The sequence below is a fragment of the Acomys minous genome, assembly GCF_964271855.1.
Source record: "Acomys minous genome assembly, chromosome: 9".
NCBI lineage: Eukaryota > Metazoa > Chordata > Mammalia > Rodentia > Muridae > Acomys > Acomys minous.
The window spans coordinates 848,716-863,790 of record NC_140490.1 but is presented as its reverse complement, the minus strand read 5'-3'; the positions used below and the strand labels follow the sequence as shown (position 1 = coordinate 863,790).

At 44.4% G+C, this 15,075-nt stretch overlaps 1 protein-coding gene across 9 annotated transcripts in view; it reads left to right on the top strand.

Moving 5' to 3' along the window:
• Positions 1–15,075, top strand: part of FBXO34 (F-box protein 34) — a 62,321-nt gene that overhangs the window by 16,803 nt on the left and 30,443 nt on the right. For 2 of the 9 annotated variants that reach the window (XM_084796628.1, XM_084796622.1), the window contains exons 1-2: positions 4,280–4,383; positions 4,974–5,081. The exons of 5 other annotated variants lie outside the window; for them this stretch is intronic. The gene's annotated coding sequence lies outside the window, so the exon portion shown is untranslated. Of the gene's footprint in view, positions 1–4,279; positions 4,384–4,526; positions 5,082–14,789; positions 14,841–15,075 lie in introns of those variants that run through there. 2 more of the 9 variants (XM_084796623.1, XM_084796621.1) reach the window with 2 other exon arrangements.

Genomic DNA, 15,075 nt, shown 5'->3' with positions numbered 1-15,075 from the left:
AAGACACTTGACCTAGGAGCTTGAGACCCTCTGTCAGAGAAAAGAAAAATGAGATCCGGGCACAAGGCTAGGTTAGCTGTATGTATGTACATATGTATGTAAGTATGCATGTATGTATGTTTGTTTTTTTCTCCCATGTACATTTCTTTCCTTTTTTTTTTTTTCTTCTTTTTTTTTGTAGGCCAGGCTGGCCTCGTACTCACAGAGATCCACCTGCCTCTGCCTCCCAGGTGCTGGGATTAAAGGCGTGCGCCACCACTGCCCGGCCACCTGCTCCAGCCAGGTGTTGTGATTTCTAATTGTTTATGCATGTTTGTTTTTATATAATTGTTTTGTTGTGGTTCTTTTACATTTCTGTTTGCTTCAGACGCACAGGCTGTATCTGCAAACGCTATGCAGCTGTCTCTTGAGGCCTTCAAGTGCATTCTGTGCTGGGGTGGTAAGGTGCGCCTGTAACTGCAGCGCTCGGCTGTATGACGTAGAAGATGGTAGTTTGGGGCCATTTGGAGCTACACAAGGAGGTTTTGTTTGTTTGCTTGTTTCTGAAATTTAGCCTTGGCTGTCCTGGAGCTCCCTCTGTAGACCAGGCTAGCCTCAAATTCACAGAGACCCACCTGCCCTGCTTCCCAAGTGCAGGTGCTGGGTTTAAAGGTGTGCAGCATCACCACCTGGTGGGTTTTTTTGTTTGTTTGTTTGTTTGGTTGGTTGGAGAGATGGGTCAGCAGTTGAGTATTGGCTGCTCTTCTAGAGGACATAGGTTCAATTCCCAAACCCTCATGGCCGCTCACAACTGTAGCTCAAGTTTCAGGGGCCCAGCTCCTTCACACAGATATACATGTCAGCCAAACACCATGAAATGTACATAAAAATTAATTTAAAAAGTACAGATAGGAGCTTTCTGTTGGGCTTAAGGAAGAAGTTCATAGTTCTGGCTAATACTATATAGAGTATTATAAATTATCTTTACTGCTGACATAGGAGATTGGAGCAGTTAATAAAAGGCAATCTGTAGTCCCAGCTACTTGGAGTCTGAATCAGGGTATAGACTGAGCCCAGAACTTAAGCACCAGCCTAGGCTGTATAATGAGTCTTGTGCCCTCTCCCACAAGAACAAAAGTTTGTATATTTTTCTTATATCACGTGGAGAGGGCTTAGCAGAAACCTCTTAGCTTTCATGGCATATGGCATATAGCACCTGTACTCAGAGTATATACTAGTTTTGCTTTTTCCTCTCTGAATTTTTGGAAAGTGTTAGAAAAAGGATTGTTTCTGTATTGGGTACCTCTGCATGGATGTTACCAGATACCTGAGAGAAATGGCTTAAAGGAGAACGAGTTTATTTTGGCTCCTGGTTCCGGAAGGAATTCTGTCCATCTGACAGGGAGAGCACCAAGAGTGGCCCTCTTCCTGGTGGTTGGAGCATGAGGCAGTGGCTTGTTTCATGGTGGCAGGCTAGGAGGCATCCAGAGCAAGGGGCAGATTTGCCCATCAAATGCCCACCCTAGTGGGACCTTCCTCTAGCCAGGCCTTGCCTCCTATGGGGCATGGGAGGTTGCATTGCTTTCAGAATAGCTCCACAAGGTGGAAACAAGCGTCCAAAACATAAGACAGCAACGGACCTTCTGGGTTCCAACCACACCAACTCAGTACCAGTGTGCTGCCTCTAGGGGGGAGGGAACGTACGTATTACAGGGCCACTGACTGTACTTTTGAATTATCACTAGTTGCAGCAGCTTTGATGAGCGCTCAGTGCCTGTGAGCTGAGACGGGTTTCACAATACTTCTAGTTCAGTATCATTCCCGTGTCTGGAGGCCAATTTTCTATACATTTCTTTCTTTTTAAAAAACAACAATGAAGCAAATCAAAGAATAGGGGAGGGAAAGCCTTCGTTCTACTAAGGGCTTTGTAGTTAAACTTCAGGCTCTTTCCTAAGGTTTTTATGGCTTAGAATAGAAAATAGTGCTGGTCATGAACCTTGCACTGAAAATTGCACAAACCATGGTGTTGGGTAGAGATTTGTTAAACAAATGGAGGGACTGGAACTTCAAGAAGCTGCTGGCAGCGTCTGATGTTTTGGTCATTGGTAAAACCCACCATTACTTTTCTACATTGCTATCATTAGATAAATTTTTTGTTTGTTTTTTCGAGACAGGGTTTTCTCTGTGTAGCTTTGGCTGTCTTGGACTCACTTTGTAGACCAGGCTGGCCTCAAACATCAAGTGATCTGCCAGCCTCTGGCTCCTGAGTGCTAGGACTGAAGGTGTGCACCACCACACCCCGGATATTATTTATTTATCTTTACTTTATGTGCATTGGTATTTTGCCTGCATGTATGTTCATGGCTGTCAGATCTTGGAGTTATAGACAGTTGTGAGCTGACATGTGAGTGCTGGGAATTGAACCCCGGTCCTCTGTAAAAGCAGTCAGAGTTCTTAACCACTGTGCCATCTCTAACTTCTTTAGACTCTTTTCTCATACATCGCCTCAAGAATGCCTGTGCTGACCACTTACTTACTTCGCCACTGATGGTTTTCCTTTGGCTCCCCAGCACTCTTGTGCTTCCCCTCCCGAAGTATTACAGTCAGTTGGAGACAAGTGTAGGTTAGTGGAAGACTGAAGGGAAGGCAGTAGGAACATCTGTGACACGTTTTCTTGTCATTATCAGCAAGCTCCTTGGGTGCTGGGTGCTGGAGTTAAAGACGTGTGCCTGCTGCACCCAGCCTGAAATGCCCTGATGTGTACGTGTTTCTGGTACTTACTGCCCTTTACACTCTGTGCAAGTCCTCGAGAGCTTTGTCTGTCTGTCTGTCTGTCTACCACATCCAAGTCCTTAAGAGATGCTCAGAAGATACTTGTCATATGAGTAAAGGTAAGAAAAAGGCAACATGGTAAAGTTAGCAGTAAAATAGTTTACATAAAAATACTTGTCTTCAAAAGTATTTTCACTAATTAAAAAGTACTTTAGGAATTTCATGTAATAAAAAATTATATTGGAGATCACTGTGTTCTTTAGTGATAGCAAAGCAAACAACTGTATTCGAGCTGAGTGTTGAACCCACAGGATTGCACATTCTGGGCAAGTCTTCTACCACTAAGCTACATCCCCAGCAAAGACTGTTTATTCTGTTGGGAGAAAAGGGACTGAAGCTTTTGTTGTCTTTGTTTGCTTGTTTCTTACACAGAGAAGCCCTGTCTCAAACAGTAACAGAGCCCTAGCTGTCTGGGACTCAATTTGTAGACCAGGCTGACCTCAAACTCACAGAGATCACCTGCCTGTATCTCCTGAGTACTGGGATTAAAGTTTTAGCTTGTTGACTCAGTTCAGACTGCCAGCACTCACATAAAAAGGCAGGCCCTGCAATAAGCACACGTTTGTAATCCCAGCATTTGGGAGGCAGGCAACCTAACTGAATCAGTGAGAGACTGGTCTAAAAAAATGAGACTTCTGGCCTACACCCATGTATTTGTGTGTACATATAACACACACACACACACACACACACACACACACACACACAGAGCTAAATAGTGAAAAGAAAGGAAGTTATGCTGTCTGCCTCATGCCTAGTGTGTAGTGTTTTTTCAGCTCAATAGGGGATAGTGAAAGAGACCCCACTGGGTTTCAGTTGTCCACAGTGTGCAGATGAACACTTTCCTGCTCGGGGCTTCAGCACAGTGAGGTATGGCAGTGCGAGTACCTTACCTTTCTTCATCCTTAATGTGGAGCTGTGGTCTGAATCCAGAATGTCCCCCATGGACTCCTGTTGGTTTTTTCCGTAGCGCAGCGGTGCTCGAGGTACGGCTGTGAAGCCCTGGCCTTGCTCATAGGCCGTGCCAATCTCTAAGCTGCACCCTCAGCCTTTTTAAACCATTAGGGTTCCTATAGTTGCTTAGGCTGGCTTCCAATTTAGGATCCTCCTGCCTCAGCCTCCAGACTAGCTGGGTTTGCAGATCTGTACCTCCAGAGTTATAGTGTCTCGTGTGGTTGTAAGCTTCCCTTCTCTGACGGCTAATGTGAGCAGCCATCTCTTCATGTTTGTTAGCAGATCCTTTTATGGAGAAATGTCTCTTCAATCCTAGCTGTTTTCTTGAAGATTGAACTCAGGGCCAATGCATGTGCATGTCTGGTTACGTATACTTCATCTGGGGTGATGTTTTTCTTCCCTTGTTGTTTTAACCTAGTGCAAGGCCTAGAAATACTGTTTGTCTTAGTTTGTCCTCATTGCTGTCATGAGATAACTGAGACTAGATAACGTTTATTTGTACTTTCTTTGTTAGGACATGATCTGTTGTAGCCCACAATGGCCTTGAACTCACAGTGACGAGGAGGATGGCTTTGAACTTCTGATGTTCTTGCTGCTGCACAATTGCTGGGATTAAAGGTGTGGTGCTACTTCTGGTTTGGTGTGTTGCTGGGGAGCAAGCCAAAGGCTCTGAGAATGGAGGGCCGTGCTTCTCCTGGCAGGGGGGATACTGTGATGATGAGGGTGGTTTTCCCAGGCAGGGCTTATCCATTGCACTCTGATGTGCTGACCCCTGCCATTTCCCCAGATGTGGGGAGCTGGACTGCATGAGTTCTGGCAGTGGGGGAGGATGATAGGCAAGCACTCTGTCAAGGGAATCACGTCTCTAGCACTTGAGAACCAGTTACTTTACTCACAGTTCTGGAGGTGCAGAGCATGGGTCTAGAGCAGGCTTAACTCTGTGAAGACTTGCTGGTGATGGCGTCACAGCAGTAGAAAGGCCTGAGAGGGAGAGATCACTTCTGGAGACAGGGACGGTTGGGCTTGCTCTTTCTTGTACAGATAATTCACTACTGGAAAACTGCCTTAACCCCTCTGAAGGCGATCTCTTCAACTAGGGCCACTTGTTAGCAGCCGTATCACTTCCCAAGGGTGCTGTGCGAGGACAACACTCCAAACACTTGAGGCCCATATTCAGAGCATGCGCACAATGTCTTCCATGATAATAGGTAGTGACGTGAGAAAGACAGACTCGAAGGAGGGACCAAGACGCCACGTCTGAGAGTTTAACAGAGAATGAGTAAACACCTACTGGAACACATTTTCTGGCTTTAAAGGTAGGCCCTAAGATACGAGTTTTGCCAAGAGTTAATCATAGGCTAATGATGGAATTTAAGTGTGAATATTATCATTGTTTTTCTCAGTCCTTATGCCTTGGTCTCTTTGGCCTCTCTGGCTTTGGCCTCTATGGCTTTGCAGCTGAGTGTTTAATGAGCTACTTTCAGACTTAGACTTTATTACTCTCATCCTAGATTATTAATGTATGGGCCAGTGAGAAAGTCTCATGTTTACACGCTTCTGTGTTCCTTCTGAAAAACCAAACTGTCATGCCACTTTTAGGCCGTTGGCTATTACTGCCAGTCAGTACCAAGAGATAGATTTCTAATTATTTTCACTAATAAAGAGCATGGCATTTTCCTGGCACACATCATCCTTTGATTCTGCAGTGCTACACTGGATGTCAGAGTAGAAATGGAAAGGTTTTGCCTTTTGCCTTTGACTACTATAACTTTCTTGAGAATAATGTAGGATTTGTCATATAAATCTTCATACTTAATCTTTGGAGGAGGACTGTTCTCCTGCTAACAAATAATCTCATGGGTCGGGTGCCTGCCTGGGACTCAGCAGATGGGGCTGTGCTGGTGGTAGTCAGCAGGCTGTTACTGTAAAGGAATGTAGTGAGGACACTGCTGGGCGTCGAGCATGGAGTCATTAGAGGGAAGACTTCTAAGACTAAGCTAAATCATAGAGAAATAGATGGCCTAATTCAACATACACACATTCATGTAGTTAAAATGCAAAATTAAGAGGTCTCGGCGGGGCTGGAGAGATGGCTCAGAGGTTAAGAGTGCTGACTGCTGATCTGGAGGTCCTGAGTTCAATTCCCAGCAGCCACGTGCTGGTTCACAACCATCTATAATGAGATCTGGTGCCCTCTTCTGGCCTGCAGGTGTACATGCAGGCAGAACATTGTATGCATAATAGATAATTTTTTTTTAAAGGCCTCAAAGCATGTTAAATAAAAGAATATATGTATTAAATGTAGGATTCTGGGTAAGAAAATTAAACAAGTGATTTTCCTGCTTTTAACATACACAAAAGAAAATAATATTTAGATTTATTGCTTAGTTACTGTGCATATGGCTAAAGTTGTTAGTAAATGCCTCAATTCTAATGAAACTGGCTCTAGGTACATGATGATGCTTATAAGTTTAGTATTTGCTATGGTGGCTTCATTTTACCACTAAAAACTAAAAACTCTGCCATGCCTGTGAGTGTTGTGCTCTTTCTGCTGTCAGTAGTGGGTGTGTTCACACCGCGGGACACTAGTCTTCTAATCACTGGCACAACTCCTCTCTTCTGTGAAAATGTTTTTAAGGATATTTGGAGGCGCTAACTAGACATGATCTAAGGCCATCGAGAGTGTTCTGATTCACAGAAGTCAGTTGCAAAGCAGCCACAAACCCCACGAAATATGCAAGCTGCGGCTTCCCAGTGTCAACAGACTAGGAGTTTCTTTACATCAAAGTGTGTGGGGGGCGTTGAAATGGTTAGTCTTTTGTTTGCTGTGTTTTGTCAGTTATTTTTTTTTTTTTTTATTTAGACCATTAGGTAAGTCCTAAAATGTGGACTGTTGATTTTCTAAGTTGGTTTTGTTATTCTAAGATGAATTACTTCCAAGCCTGGCATGATGGCGCATACCTGTAGTCTCAGCACCCGGGAGGCTGAGTCAGGGGATCGCTGTGAGTTTGAGGCCAGCCTGCTCTACATAGGAGTTACAGGCTGGTTTGGGGCACAGTGAAACCCCAACTGAAAACTCCTAAAACAAAAATTCCCACTCATTTCTGGCATATAATTTAGAAAATTTTTGTTGTGTGTATTTTTGGCAAGTGGTGGAACTTGATTTGTTTTCATTAGCAGCTTTAGTCTTGAGTGTTGTTTTTTCCTATTAAGTCATTGTAAATACCAAATAATTTGGGTGCTTACCCATTTTGTTGTAATTGTTTTTCCAGGCTCAGCGTGTAAAGTGTTTTGTTTTTGTTTTTGTTTATTCAAAATGTTTTTGAAGAGGCTGAGGAGATAGCTTATTGGGTAAAATGTTTGCCTTGCAAGCATGAGGCCATGCATCTGATCCTAGAATCTAGCTTTGGTTTTGTTGTTTTGTTTTAAGAGTTTTTAAAGCAGCTCCATCTGGTGGCACATGCTTAGAATCCTAGTGCTGGGGAGGCAGAGACAGGTGGGTCTTCTGAGCTGGCTCACAGTCAGCCTAGCCTACTCGGTGAGCTCCAGGGCAGTAAGAGGCCTGTGGTGGTGGTGGTGGTGGTGACTCTTTCCAAGGTTGCTCCTGGCTTTCCCACCCATACACACAAAACACACAGTTGCTTTTGAGAGAGAGATTAGAAGCTTGGGGCTGGAGGAGGAAATTGTAGTCACCAGTAGCTAGGGGTTGCTGATCAATTTGGTAGAAGTCTCGAACAGGCAAAGTGGAGGAGTTTGTTGAGTGTTGGCAGCTCCATTTGAGTACTAGCTCTTAGTGTCACAACTCTGAGTGTCACTGTAGCCCCTGTAGCATTGCTTTCCGTTCTCTACAGCTCCTTCACCGCCCAGTCAGCTCTTGGGAGCCCTTCACTTTCTGTGGCCTCTCTCTGGCTGCTCTTAGCTCCACTCTAGCAGGTGACTGTGCTTAGAGCTAACCTCTCCCTGGTGTCTTCTGTTCTCCACACAGCCAGCTCAGCCTACTCTACTAGAGTAAGTAGATCTACTAAGGACAGATCATAAGTAGTCAGTGAAACCAGTAAGGTTACTGAACGAAGTCTTGCTGTTGCCTGTTATACAGCACAGGGAGGCAGTGCACACAAGGGATGTCTCCCGGATTGAACCATTTGAGGGGCAAGCTGGTTTTATAGCCAGCCATGCATGTAGTCATATTAGGCTGCCTGAGAATACTTGGTTTACCTAGCCTGTTTTGAGGCAGGAAGGTACAGGGAGGAGTAAAGGCTTTCACAGTAGGGGGTGGGGTGAGCAAAGTTTCCTAGGGTTCTGGCAGCACATTTGAATAATTGTGGCTGGATTGCTCTGAGTCAGTGGCTAATATAGTAGCCGTTGAAAGGGGCTGAGAGTCTTTGTGACTGGCTATGAGGTGTTTAGAGTGTCCATTGCTGGCTGTCACTAGGACAGTTCAGTGGATCAACAAAGAAGTAATTTATTCAGGGCTCAGTGAGTGGGAGAAAGGTGCTGGCCACCAAGCCTGACAACCTGAGGTCAGTCCCCAGGATCCAGGTGCGAAAGGAAAAAACTAACTCCCGGCTTCTGAATGAATGTGCCTGCGCACACATCACACTGATTATTTGGTGGTAATTCTGTGGCTTCTGTAGAAGTGGCAGAGTTAAAGTTGTGGGTGCTGCTGCCTTTGATGAGACCTTAGAAACAGCAGTGCCACTGTGTTTAGATTTTTGTCAACCTGACACAGCTAGAGTCATTTGGGAAGAGTGAGCCTTAGTTGAGAAAATGACTGTCAGATTGGCCTGTAGGTAAGCATGTGGGGCATTTCCTTTCTTTTAAATTTTTGTGTATATGTGTTTTGCATGCATATTATGTCTGCACCACTTGGGTGTCTGGTGCCTATGCAAGCCAAAAGAGGCCATCAGATCCCCTGGAACCGAAGTTACAGACAGTTGTGAGCTGACATGTGGGTGCTGGGAATTGAAACTGGGTCCTCTGGAAGAGCAGCCAGTGGTTTTGACTTTGGGGTCGTCTCTCCAACCCATACAGTTGAGTTATGTGACCACCATAAAAAACAGTTGCTTAATGCTTTAGACTTCATATAACTGAGAGTGAAGTTAGGAAAACCATATGGAAGGAATCTTTTTTTGTTTGTTTGTTTTCTCGACAGGGTTTCTCTGTGTAGCCTTGGCTGTCCTGGACTCTCTTTGTCGACCAGGCTGGCCTCGAACTCACAGCAGTCTGCCTGCCTCTGCCTTCTGAGTGCTGGGATTAAAGGCGAGCGCCACCATGCCTGCCAATTCTTTGCTTCCTGAGGCGTAAAAACAGTAGCGCCCTCGTTCTGTTTCCATCCACACCGAATGAGTGTGAAGTGAAGTTTGCTTTAGGGTTGTGGCACGTGAATACTTTGAAAGTCTTGGTGAAGTTGCTTCTGCAAAGCATCCTTTTGAACATTGTATCTCACGTGTAGCATCTAGTGCATGTATTTTAAGTTTACAGGATTATATAAGGAACTAAGATATGATCTTTCAACTCTTGGTCTTTAAGAGCGGGCCTTATGTATGGCTTTGAGAAAGGAAGCCTTTCTCTGATAGTACTTTTCACGTTGTAAAACTTTTATTGTGTAAGGGAGAAAGGGCACTTCATCTGCAGAAGGCTCACTCCTTATTCTGTCCTGTTAGCTAAATCCAAGATTGTTAAATGTGATCTCCACCCATTTCGTTTGGCTCTCATGAACGGAAGACTGGTTACTCAGAATTGCTGTGTGTGTTTACTTTGGCACAGCATGAAGGTGCCCTAATGACAACTGCCATTGTCTTTTAAACAGCTTGTAGTTACCACTACAAATAAAAGGGCACAACAGGAGGCCTGGCAGGTCAGAGCTCTGTCCCTAATATTTAATAAAATCTACCTACACTTCTGTTCTTTTCTGTTCCCTGAACCACCAACTTACTGTATTTTCTGTACAGTGTTCCCTGTCAACTAAAATATGTTTGTGTTGTCACTCAGACGGTGACATGTGTACGGTACATCTAACCACTAGACTTTTTTGTTCTTGTTAAGATGAGGTTGTACTGTGCTGTCCAGGCTGGCTTCAATCTCCCTTTTTTCACAGTGATAACAAGCAAAGCAACATGTTGGAAATTTGAATGGCCTTGCTTGTTTGAGTTTAATTGTATGTTTAAATACTTAAGTACTTAAATAATTCTGTGTGACTCTTGTCCTTCAAATGTTTATTTACTTTTATCTAGTTTAGAATTTACCCTGTTTGGTGGTGCTCATTTTTTGGTTTTGGTTGTTGTTACTTGTTTTGTTTTGCTGTTTAGCTCTCTTAGTTACTTTTCTATTGCTGTGAAGAGACACCGAGACCAAAGCAACTTACAAAAACATTTAATTGGAGGCTTCCTTACAGTTTCAGAGATTGGGTCTATGGCACTGTGGCAGGGAGCATGGTAGCTGCAGGTAGGCATGGTGGTAGAGAGCGGATGAAGCCGCAGACAGAAGGCAGAGAGAGCCTGGGCCAGTCCTTGCCTTTGAAACCTCAATGTCCACCCCAGTAGTACCACTCCTCCAACATGGCCACACCTCCCAAACCAGTGTCCTCAACCTTCCTGACCCTGTCACCCTTTAATACAGGCCCTCATGTGTGCTGACCCCAAACACACATTATGTTGTTACCTCATTGCTGTGATTTTGCTTCTGTATTGAGTCATAATGTAAATATTTTTGGAGCTAGAGGTTTTGCCTTAGGAGTTGCAACCCACTGGTGAAGAACTGCTCTTCTAATCCTTCCCAAAAGAGTTTCACAAACTAAGGACTAAGCATTCAAGTGTATGAGCTGTGTAGGGGCCGTTTTCATTCTAACCCACACTCTGTTTAGCCTGAAACTGGCAGTGTGTACCGTCCATGGCCTTGGACTCATGACAGTAATCCTGCCTCAGCGTCCCGAGTCCTGGAGCTACAGTTGTGTGCCAGGATTCCCAGCTGTCATTTCCCTTTAAACAAGGAGGTTCTGGGGCTGGAGAGGTGGCTTAGCAGTTGAGTATAGGCTGCTCTTCCAGGGCCTGAGATTCGGTTCTCAGACTCATAGTGGCTCAGACCTCTTACCTGTATCTCTAGTACACAGGGGCTTTAACACCTTCTTCTGGTCTCTGCAGGCACAAGGCGTGCTTGTGGAGCAGACATACATGTAGACAAAACACCCATACACATAAAAGTTAAAACAAAACAAAACATCAGGCTCTATGCAAAAAATAATTGCTGTCTGCTGACTTTAAATTAAGGAGAAATTCTCTGGTGACATGAGACAATTGTGCCATATTTTACTACAGTTCTGTTTTCTCTTAAACTTCTGTTAGGTGACAGGGTTTCGCTCTGTAGCCCAGGTTGACTTGGAGCCTGTGGTGATATGCTTGCCTTCTAAGCTAGGACTATTGGCACCTTACCCTTTACTGTGTCTGCTAAGTGATGTGGAAAGAGGATGTAAAAAGCCTCAGGGTAGCACTCAGGAAAGCTTCCTTATTCCTGCAGAAGGGTCCCTCCATACTGCATGCTTGTTGGCCGCTGTAGGAGAGCCCCCGTCACGGTGCCCTTCCGTGCCTGTTACCATGTATTCCCATTTTATTGACTGACAAATGGGGATTCAGAGAAAACAGACATTTTGCTTAGAGTTGCAGGCACATAAAGCCAGTCCCTTTATATACTTACGGTTTTCACCTTTCACTTCATCAGATGCTGTTTGTTCTGTTCATCTGATTCTGCTGAGCTGAGGTGAGAGCCAGGGCCTTGCACTTGCTAGGCTGGTGCCTGCTACTGAGTTGCTAAGTCCCAGCCCCAGACCCCTTCCTGACCTTTACTTGAACTGACTATATTCAAAGTCAGTGACAAGACAGTGAGTACATCAGAATTTGCTGCATAGTACTACACCTGAAAAGAAAGACTGCTGCCTTTGCTTTCTCAGGGGACACACTGTAACAACCCTGGCTTGAGAACATAGCACTGGGGCATGGTGGCACATGCCTGTAATCCCAGCACACAGAGGCAGATGTAGATAGATCTCTGTGAGTTCAAGGCCAGCCTGGTCTATAAAGTGAGTTTCAGGACAGCCAAGGCTATACAAAGAAACCAAACTGAAAAAGGAGGGGCGGGGTGCAGGGGGAGCAGTGAAGGAAGGAGAAGGGGAGAGCAGCTCTGTGGTAGTAATCGGATTCTACAGTTTGCATTTTAAATTATTTTACAATCTGATAATTGTCTTCATTTTATGTGTGTGGAGTTAAGGTACAAGCCAAAACTGTGGTGTTTTTTTCTAGGTTGAAGTATATTGTTGTTTACACTGTATTATAAGTATTAATTATTACTAGATTTAAGAATCAGATTTTCAGAAGAATATGGTGATTTGCTGTAAGACCGTACCCAGTACTCAGGGCTTGAAAGGCTTTAGGCACTCGGGGTGCACATTCTTGCTTAGTTTCGCTGACATTTAAATGGAGGAGATGGTAGGAGGTGGTCATCAGTACCTCACTGGGAGGTGCTGTGGTTTACTGAGTTTTACTGTGTGCACATGTGTGTGTGGAAGCGTGCTAGCACACATGGAGGTCAGAAGACAGCTTTTAGGAGTCAGTTCTCCACTTCTGCCAGGGGTTTTACGAATTGAATTCAGGTCAGCAGGCTTGCTTGTTTACATACTGAGCCGTCTTGCTGGCCTGCTGTTTATGTTTTAAAAGCTTGGGGGAGTTTCGGGAGGGCTGTACCTGTATTTGGATGGTGAAAAAGTTACAAAACAATACTTACTTTCATTAATTTTTAATAAAACAGTATTTTCTTTCAATCTAAAGTTTTAGCAATACCTTTGACATTGTCATCAATAGGATGTATAATTACTCTTCTTTAAAATTTTTTTAAATTTTGAAGTAATATATTAAAAATTTTCCCTTCCCTTTCCTCCTTCCAACCCTGACGTATATCCCTCCGTGCTCTTTCAAATTCATGGCCTATTTTTCACTAATAGTTATTTTCTTGCATATCTGTCTATGCATATGCATGTACGTCCCTAAATATAACCTCTAGTCTGTGTGACGTCACTTGTGTTTGTTTTCAGGACTCATGTGCTATTGGAGAACCAGTTGGTGTGGTCTGTCTCCGCTGGGGAGGACCTCCTCTCCCACTCCAGCTTTCCTCAGTAGCCTGTGGTTCTCTGTGTAGGGTTGAGGCCTTGTGAGCTCCCCCTCCCCCACCTCAGATCTGTCATGCCTGTTGGTGTCATTCTTGTTGAACTCGTGTTTGGGCAGTCGTGCTGGTGAGACTTGGGGCTGTAGCTTCTGACGTTGCTGGAGTCACAGTGTCTCCGTAGACACCCTGATCCTCTGGCTTTCCACTTCCTCCTCTGCAGTGTTTGCCCAGCCTTGGGCATGGGAGCGTTTGTAGCTATATCCATGAGGGCTGTGCTCCACAGCTCCGCGTTTTGATTGGTTTTAGTTTTCTGCAGTGGTGTCCTATGTTTGTAAAGAGCAGTTTCCTTGCTGAGAGGTGACTTCTGTACTTACTTGTGGGGATAAAGACAGATGTTTCGGTTGCTGTCAGGGATTGTGGGTTTAGTAAAGCCATGCTTGTAGGTTCTTCTCTGGTCCCAGTGACTATACTGGCACTGAATAGCTAGCTAGGTTTCTAGGAACAGTCATGGTTTCCCTGTTATTGAACAGGATAAGAAATCTCTTGTCACATCCTGCTTGCTGCAGATAACTTGTAAATATTTATGTTGGTCACAAATTAGAAATTAAAGAATAAATAAACTATTAGAGCCTATTGCTTAATTTGTTAAAAGGAAAAACTAGACGCAGAGGCAGGAGGATCCCTGCGTTCTAGGCCAGTCAGGAGTGCACAGTGGACCCTGCCTTTGGTGGCACGCTGGGCTTGGGATTCAGGACTAGAGTGCTCGCCTATAGTATGCCTGGGTCCCTCCACTGTGAGTACCTCCACAAACCTCCACACACACTTCCGTTTAAAAATATGCTGAGAGGCTGGGCAGGCCTTTAATCCCAGCACTTGGGAGGCAGAGGCAGGCAGATGTCTGAGTTTGAGGCCAGCCTGGTCTACAAAGCCGTCTTAGACAACCAAGGCTATACAGAGAAGCACTGTCTCAAAAAACCAAACAAAACGCTGAGAGGAAGTAAAGGCTCTGCCAGGGAACCTATTGCACTCCTGGATGAAACATTAGGGATCAGATGGTCTGGTTTAGCAGTGTCGTCCTGTGAATTGATTGGAGTGTTTCCTCTAGCAGAGTGAATTAGGGGTTCTAGAAAGATAATCTGTGCCTATGTCACATTTCTCTGAGTTCACATAAAAGCAAAGGGTCAAAGTAAAGATAAGTTTGCAGTTCTGGCTATGTCCTTTTTGTTGATTTTTTTTTTTCATCTCTATTTTGGATACACTTTTTGGGAGGATAAGTCTGTAAGGAGCTTTTCCATTTGAAGGGTGTAGGAGAAGACCTCCTGAGGTTGCCTGCTGTTGGTCTTCCAGGCAGGAGGACTAGCTCGCCAAGACCAGCACATGAACTGCACAACGCATTTCTGACACAGGAGAGCAGCGGGGAAGCTGCTGTACCTTAAGAGCATCAGGACATTTGCTCTTGACTGTGAGGGGCTGGGAGTGACGGGGATTCAAGGAAGGAAATAGTAATAAAAATCTTAATATTAGTAAGAATACGTGGAAAATAAAGGGCTTGACTGGAACATAAATGCTGCCGGCGTGATGAGGTGGTGAGCCATATTCCGAGTGTGACAAAGTGTCCTTACACGGGGTAGGGTGGGAATTGCATGCCCAAGTTACACTGAATTTCCAGATCTTATCAGTCAAGTGCTAGGAGTGACTGTTTTTAATCCTGATAATAAGGCAGTTATTCCCTGGAGGAAACTTAGTCACTGCCAGGATTGTCAGAGCCCTGAAATAGTTTAGGAAAACTCAGGATGGAAAAGAGCAAACTGTTTCAAAACAGATCTGAAACTTGAGGCTGTTTTTTTTTTTTTCAGGCTAGTGAGATGGGAAATGATGGAGGTGGCATCGTCTCTTCCCCGGGGAAGCTGAACTTCCCTGAAGTGGTGAGCTGCTTCCTAGAAGCCAGGGAAGTCAGTATTGGTTACTGATCGCAGTATCGAACAGTTTAACAGAAAGCTTTGAATAAGATTACATTGATAACAGCTGCTAGTCTAGGCTTAGATTCTTTATATAAATTGGAAACCTTAAATTTACATTAGGACAAAGAAATCTGGTAGCAGCTTTGTTTAAAAAAAAAAAAAGATGTGTTTTTATTTATCTGTAAGTGTGTCTGTGTGT